General features: G+C 41.6%; 1 long non-coding RNA gene across 1 annotated transcript; it reads left to right on the top strand.

Annotated features, from left to right (window-relative positions):
* The first annotated feature begins 658 nt into the window (after positions 1-658).
* Positions 659-5,730, top strand: LOC144106988 (uncharacterized). The gene is made up of 3 exons (XR_013309177.1): positions 659-796; positions 895-995; positions 5,415-5,730. It is a non-coding gene; the product is annotated as an uncharacterized LOC144106988 (long non-coding RNA).
* The last annotated feature ends 220 nt before the right edge of the window (positions 5,731-5,950 follow it).

Genomic DNA, 5,950 nt, shown 5'->3' on the forward strand with positions numbered 1-5,950 from the left:
GAAATTTCCACACCAACAAAAAGTTGGAGGATTTTTCGACGACCAGCGAATAAATCTACTGGCAAATGGTGTTAGTCGCATGTTAACCTAGCTTGTTTGCCACGTGTTCTCTATGCGAATTTTGCTTGCATATTTTATTTATTGTTTTATGATGCTTCTCCTGCGGCTTTGCAAGAATACTTTGACGCTTCCGCGTTTTCCACACCCTTGCCTTCAAAACCGCTTATGACTAGTACTCCGAGAATTCCGAACCTCTTTCACATGTTTCGGCCCCCGTCCCCTCTCTTTGAAGTCTCGTATCTCCCAAACTCTTCTCCTGGACTTGCCCTTTACAAGGCAGCGTGCTAACCTCTACTCTGCGAACCGCTTTTTTTTTTACTCACTTTCTCCTGGCTGTTTCTCCCGTGCGCAGCCACACCTGCGCCGTTCGTGCCCCCTCCCCCCCTAACATCTTTCCTCTACGTTTCAGCTGGAAACTTTTTTTGCGACCACGAAAGTTGTGTAAAAAAATGGCTCTCCCCCTGCAGCCACCACCCCCTCATTCCCCCATCACCATTGTCTTCCCTCTCATTAGTCACAGCGCTATGCATCGCCACGACACATTCTTCACTTGACGAGTCTTGCCTTGTCTGGCACGGCGGCGCCCAACCGTACAACCAGCGCGACGAAAGAGCATGCACACTCCCGCTGGCTCCGTTCGTAGTCTGCGCAAGCGAACAAGCGAAAACCCACATCTGATACTATATGAGAGCTCCGACGCGGTTCGCTACCCTGGCCTGCAATATCTTATTTCTAAGTACTACAAATATTTTATCTTGAGATACGTTCGGAAATGAATGTGACTTTGGGAGTAAGTGTTGCTTTTACTACATGCGGCTTTAATTTTTCCGTTAGGAACAGAGAACGAGACAAAGCACGAGGACGATTTTTGTGTACATACTCTCATTGCCAAATGTCTGGCTTGACGTCGTGCGCAGTGCACATCTGCCCGAATGGTAAGAATTTTATTTTTCGTCTTTGGTGCAATGAATTCACCAAACATTCATAACTTTGTTGAACAGCAGGCTTTAATTCATGTGACCTGATATCCGATGCATTTGGGAATACGTTTGTCATGTACAGCTTATGCAGGATAGGAATCAAAACTGTTTTGTGTTCCACTACAGACCTGGCGGTAAGGATATGTGTACTACTTCCACGCTGTTTCTCTTTGGCTAACACACTTGAAGGTGCAATAGAAAATCCACAATTTATGGTTAAAGATTTCGCCAAGTTATCTCTTACTGAAAAAAAAAGGCATTACTCTTGACTGTCAGACGGGTGCTCTGTGTGGTTTTTAAGTCAATTTCGAATCTGTATTACATGCAATGGAAGCGACTGAGATAAACTGCTGCATTTAAAAAAAAATGTCTTGCGAGTTTTTTTCATTCAGCGTGTTTATTTTGAACCCCATTAAAAAACAAGCTTTGTTCAAAACTGTTGTTTCAACTCTATTTGGCGAAGATGCTACAACCTGTGCATCTTTACCCGAATAAAAAATGCGCTTTCAGTTTAGAGATACGTAGTTATCACATCAAAACAAAATAATACCTTAATTTCGCTTCAATATCACAGTACTTTGTTTTCTTTACATTGAATATCTTACTGGAGGTGCAAAGCGGCGCAACAGTACAGCGCTTACAGAATGTTCTGGCTGCACAGGAAAAATAACGCATAGATTATGAGGACCGCAGCCGTAGGAATTACTTAGTAGTGTTCGAAATAAAGGCAGTTGCTAGAGAAACTCAGTCTGATCGTGAAAAAAAAATTCTTTCAAGACATTTTCAAGGACAAACTAGGAGTGGATATTGACTCTCTGGAACGTATACACAGAATTGGCAAAAAACGCGATAATCAACCAAGGCCTGTTATTCTTCTGCTCTACTACTATAACGAAAAAATAGCCATGCTTACGAATGGCCACATGCTGTAGGACTGCGGAGAGTCACTAACTGACGACTACTTGCAGGCAACTTTAAATATAAGGAAACTGCTTTGGCAATCTTATTAAAGCGAAAAATGCCCCGGTGACAAAATAAAGCTCGTCTACAACAAACTGCATGTAAAGGGTAACATTTATGCGTGGGACGAGCAGAACAACTGCAGGGTATTTCTGCACAAAGCTGCCCACACGTCCCAAGATTGACGAAGAGATGCCACCTTACGCATTGCGGAAAAACCACTTCGACTAATATGTCTGAATGCGCAAAGTTTGTGCAACAAGCAAAACTGACTAGAACACTTATTACTCTCCTATAATCCACACGTGGCGATTATATCTGAAACTTGGCTTCATGCCAACATTCCTGATAGCTGCGCCGTACCGCCTTCATACACATGCTTCAGAAAGGACCGCGCCACGAGGGGTGGCGGTGTTGTGATTCTCGGGAGAGCTGGCTTGTCTTCTTTCTTTTTGCCCGATGCTTCCACTTATAATGAAAGCGTTTCGTGTAGGCTGATGTTCTCATGCAACCAAATAACTATTGTTGGAATCTATAGGCCTCGCGGGACGGGACCAGAATATCTACTGGAATTATATGATTACCTAGAAAAGTTTTCAAATCAGAATATTATAATTGCAGGTGACATTAATCTTCCCCATATTGATTGGGGCACCAAGAAGTTTAGTCCCCCCGATGCGCGTAGTTCAGAGGTATTACTTGATATATTGTTGGCGTATGATCTAGTCCGGACTGTACACTCTCCTACACGCGTAACTAGTTCAGCTTCTTCAATTCTAGACCTCACTTTATGTTCTACAGGCATAAAAAATTGCATTACTGAAGTTTCCTAGGGCATTTTCGACCACAAACTAGTAAATTTTACCTGCATGCTCCCACGCCAACTGGGAACGTGCATGCCAAAATTACAAACTGTGAAGCATTTTGACGCCGCAGACAACCCACGTATTATGATATTCTGGAAGATGCCCTGTCATCGTTTTGTGAGGATAACGTAAATGCGTTGTGGTCGAGGTTTAAATACCTCTGCGATTACAGCGTACGAAACTTTGTACCAGAAAAAATAAACTAGGTAGAACAAACCCTTGGTTAACCCGAGAACGAATTAAATTTAAACGAAAAATCAAGCGCTGCAGGAAGAAAAATAATAAAAATGCGTCAGTAATTACGAAATTAAGCGCCTCCCTCAGGCATGGGTTGCAAAAAGCAAGAGACAGGTATTTTTCCGAGACACTTGGTCGTTTTGCAACAGAGAATCCTCAAAAATTCTGGCAGTACCTGTCGAATAAGGACAATTAAAAGTTAGAGCAAGTAACGGTTGACGGAGAAGTTGTCATTGACAAAAAGGAAATGGCAGACAGGTTCAATCTCCATTTCAAAGCGTATTTTTCATACCTTATGCGAGGATTGATAACACGTCAGTCAGCGATGGCACAAGCAACATTACTATCTCTTTGGAATGTGTTACCGAACATCTATTGCGATTGGATCCGAAAAAGTCAGCCGGCCCTGATAATATTCCAGCAGCATTCCTAAAAAGGTGTGCAGAAATTTTGCCAAGGTTTCTCGTCGTAATCTTTCAAAAATCTGTAGAGTCAGGCGTCGTACCCCATGACTGCGTGTTGCGCGTGTTGTGCCCGTATTAAAGAACGGAAATCCATCGAAAATCAATAATTACCGCCTAATATCTCTCCCCTTCTATTCCTTGCAAATTAATCGAACATAGTATACGCAAATTCCTTAACAGTTTTTTAGACAAGAATGAAATAATTAGCAACAGGCAACATGGCTTCCGGCAACATTTTTCCACTACTATGCAACTAATTGTTACCATACATAATCTAACAAAAACTCTCGATAGTGGCGGTCAGGTACATATAATTCTTATGGATTTCTCCAAGGCGTTTGATAGGGTTCTCTACTCTAAATTATTATCTAAAGTGAAAGAAATAGGTATCCCTTCCTATATCATTGCTTGGGTTATGTCATATTTAGAAAATATAAAACAATATGCGGAAATTGATCGCAGCTGCTCCCGCTTCCTAGATGTTCTTTCAGGTGTTCCTCAGGGTTCAGTCTTCGGGCCGGTTTTATTTATATTTACATTAATGACCCTTTAGGCGTTTTGGAACTAAACACGTCGGCCAGGTTATTCGCCGATGGCTGCATTATTATCAAAAGCATTCATTCTGTATCCGATCAACTTGTCCTGAATTCGATCCTGCCGCTTCTTGTAGACTGGTGTAAAAAGTGGGATATGACAATTAATTATGACAAAACCGTTTATTTATGCGCTACGAACAAGATAAAAAAAGTGAAATTTACGTATGGCATAGGGGATAACATAATTAGTCAAGTGCAAGAATACAGACACCTGCGCATAACTTTAACATCTGATCTTAAATGGTCATCCTATATTTCTAACATATCCTCCTCTGCAAGGGAAAATCTAGGCTTCTTAAAACATAAATTAAGCAATTCTTCAAGCGGACTTAGACTTCAAGCGTACAAACCAATTGTTAGACCAACTCTTGAATACGCCAGCATAGTATGGGACCCACACACCACAATCAACATTGAAAAACTTGAAAAATCCAGAGATTAGCAGTAAGGTTCGTATATAACCGGTATAAGCGAAGGGACTCTCCGTCCGCCATGTTACATCAGGTGGCCCTGGAGCCATTGGCTGGAAGAAGAAACGCTGGCCGGCTGCATTTTTTTAACTCTTTATTTTATAAAGCTAGGTATTCAGCCACAGGACTACTTCGAAAGGGACACAACCAGACCTTCACAACACAAACATAGTCACAGTAGCAAGCCAATATTTGCCCGCACGAACTTCTACAAATATTCATTTTTCATGAAAACAATATCTGACTGGAATTCCCTGCCTCATGATTCACCTCTCCTTTCAACGTTTTGAGAGCCTATACATCTGACTGTACGGTTAGAAATGAAGATTATTTATTAACAGTGCATAGTGTGCTTCTTTGTCTATGCGCCTGTGTTTTGGCATGTACTTTCACAAAGTGTATTTGCTTTATAACCTTGTTTATGTATGTTATTATTTTTCTTGTTGTAAATTGTAACTTCACCATTGTTGCTGATTCCAAGGCATAGTGCTTACTAATAAATATATACCCTCTCCTGCTTGGACCGATTCGGTCTGGAGTATTCTGTAAATAAATAAATACACACAAAAAAACTAAAAATCACCAAATTGGTACAAAGCTAATCAAATTTCACCTTGTGCGAAAATGCGGTGCTAGTTGTTACAAATTATTCTGTAAAATGTGTGTCGAGTGCTTTCACGCCGACTTTGCCCCACAAAATTCAGTTTTATTTAATCATTTCTGTTTTTGTCCTGTGACTGCCATATTTAGGTTAATCATAACATCATGCCTCTCTTTGCAGGCTCGACGCATTGTGAGGTCGTCGTGCAAGAGCAGGACGCGGAATCTGAGTGCAGTGGAAGAGTCCTCTCGCAAGAGCACTGCAAGGATTACTTCAGATATGACTGATCAGTTCACAGGAGGACAGATCCATTAAGCACTTTATGGATGTCATAGCCGTGCTACAGCAGCTTGCCGAGTTGTGTTGTCCAACCTAAATCATCGGCAGGCAGCAAACTTGAAAAGAATTATTTTCCTACAGCCTCTGCCACCATTCTCTTGGGTCCTCCTTTCCTTTAATTTCCAGGATGACTGGTATTAGCGCAAGCCATTCTGCGTGCGCTAGAAGTGTGATCCTTGTAATTCGATCCCATAAACCGGTCTTTTTCCTGAATTCTTAGGCACCCTCATTCATGAATATTTGCTACGTTGAGTGGTAAATCCACAGTTCCAGTCATTCGGCAGTGGGCTATGTTGCGTGTGCCAATTTTCGAAAGCAGGATACCAGTGTTGGAAAGCTGGCTATTAATGTTTGAGAGCTGGATACAAACGTACGAT

Source organism: Amblyomma americanum, chromosome 1 (assembly GCF_052857255.1).
Source record: "Amblyomma americanum isolate KBUSLIRL-KWMA chromosome 1, ASM5285725v1, whole genome shotgun sequence".
NCBI lineage: Eukaryota > Metazoa > Arthropoda > Arachnida > Ixodida > Ixodidae > Amblyomma > Amblyomma americanum.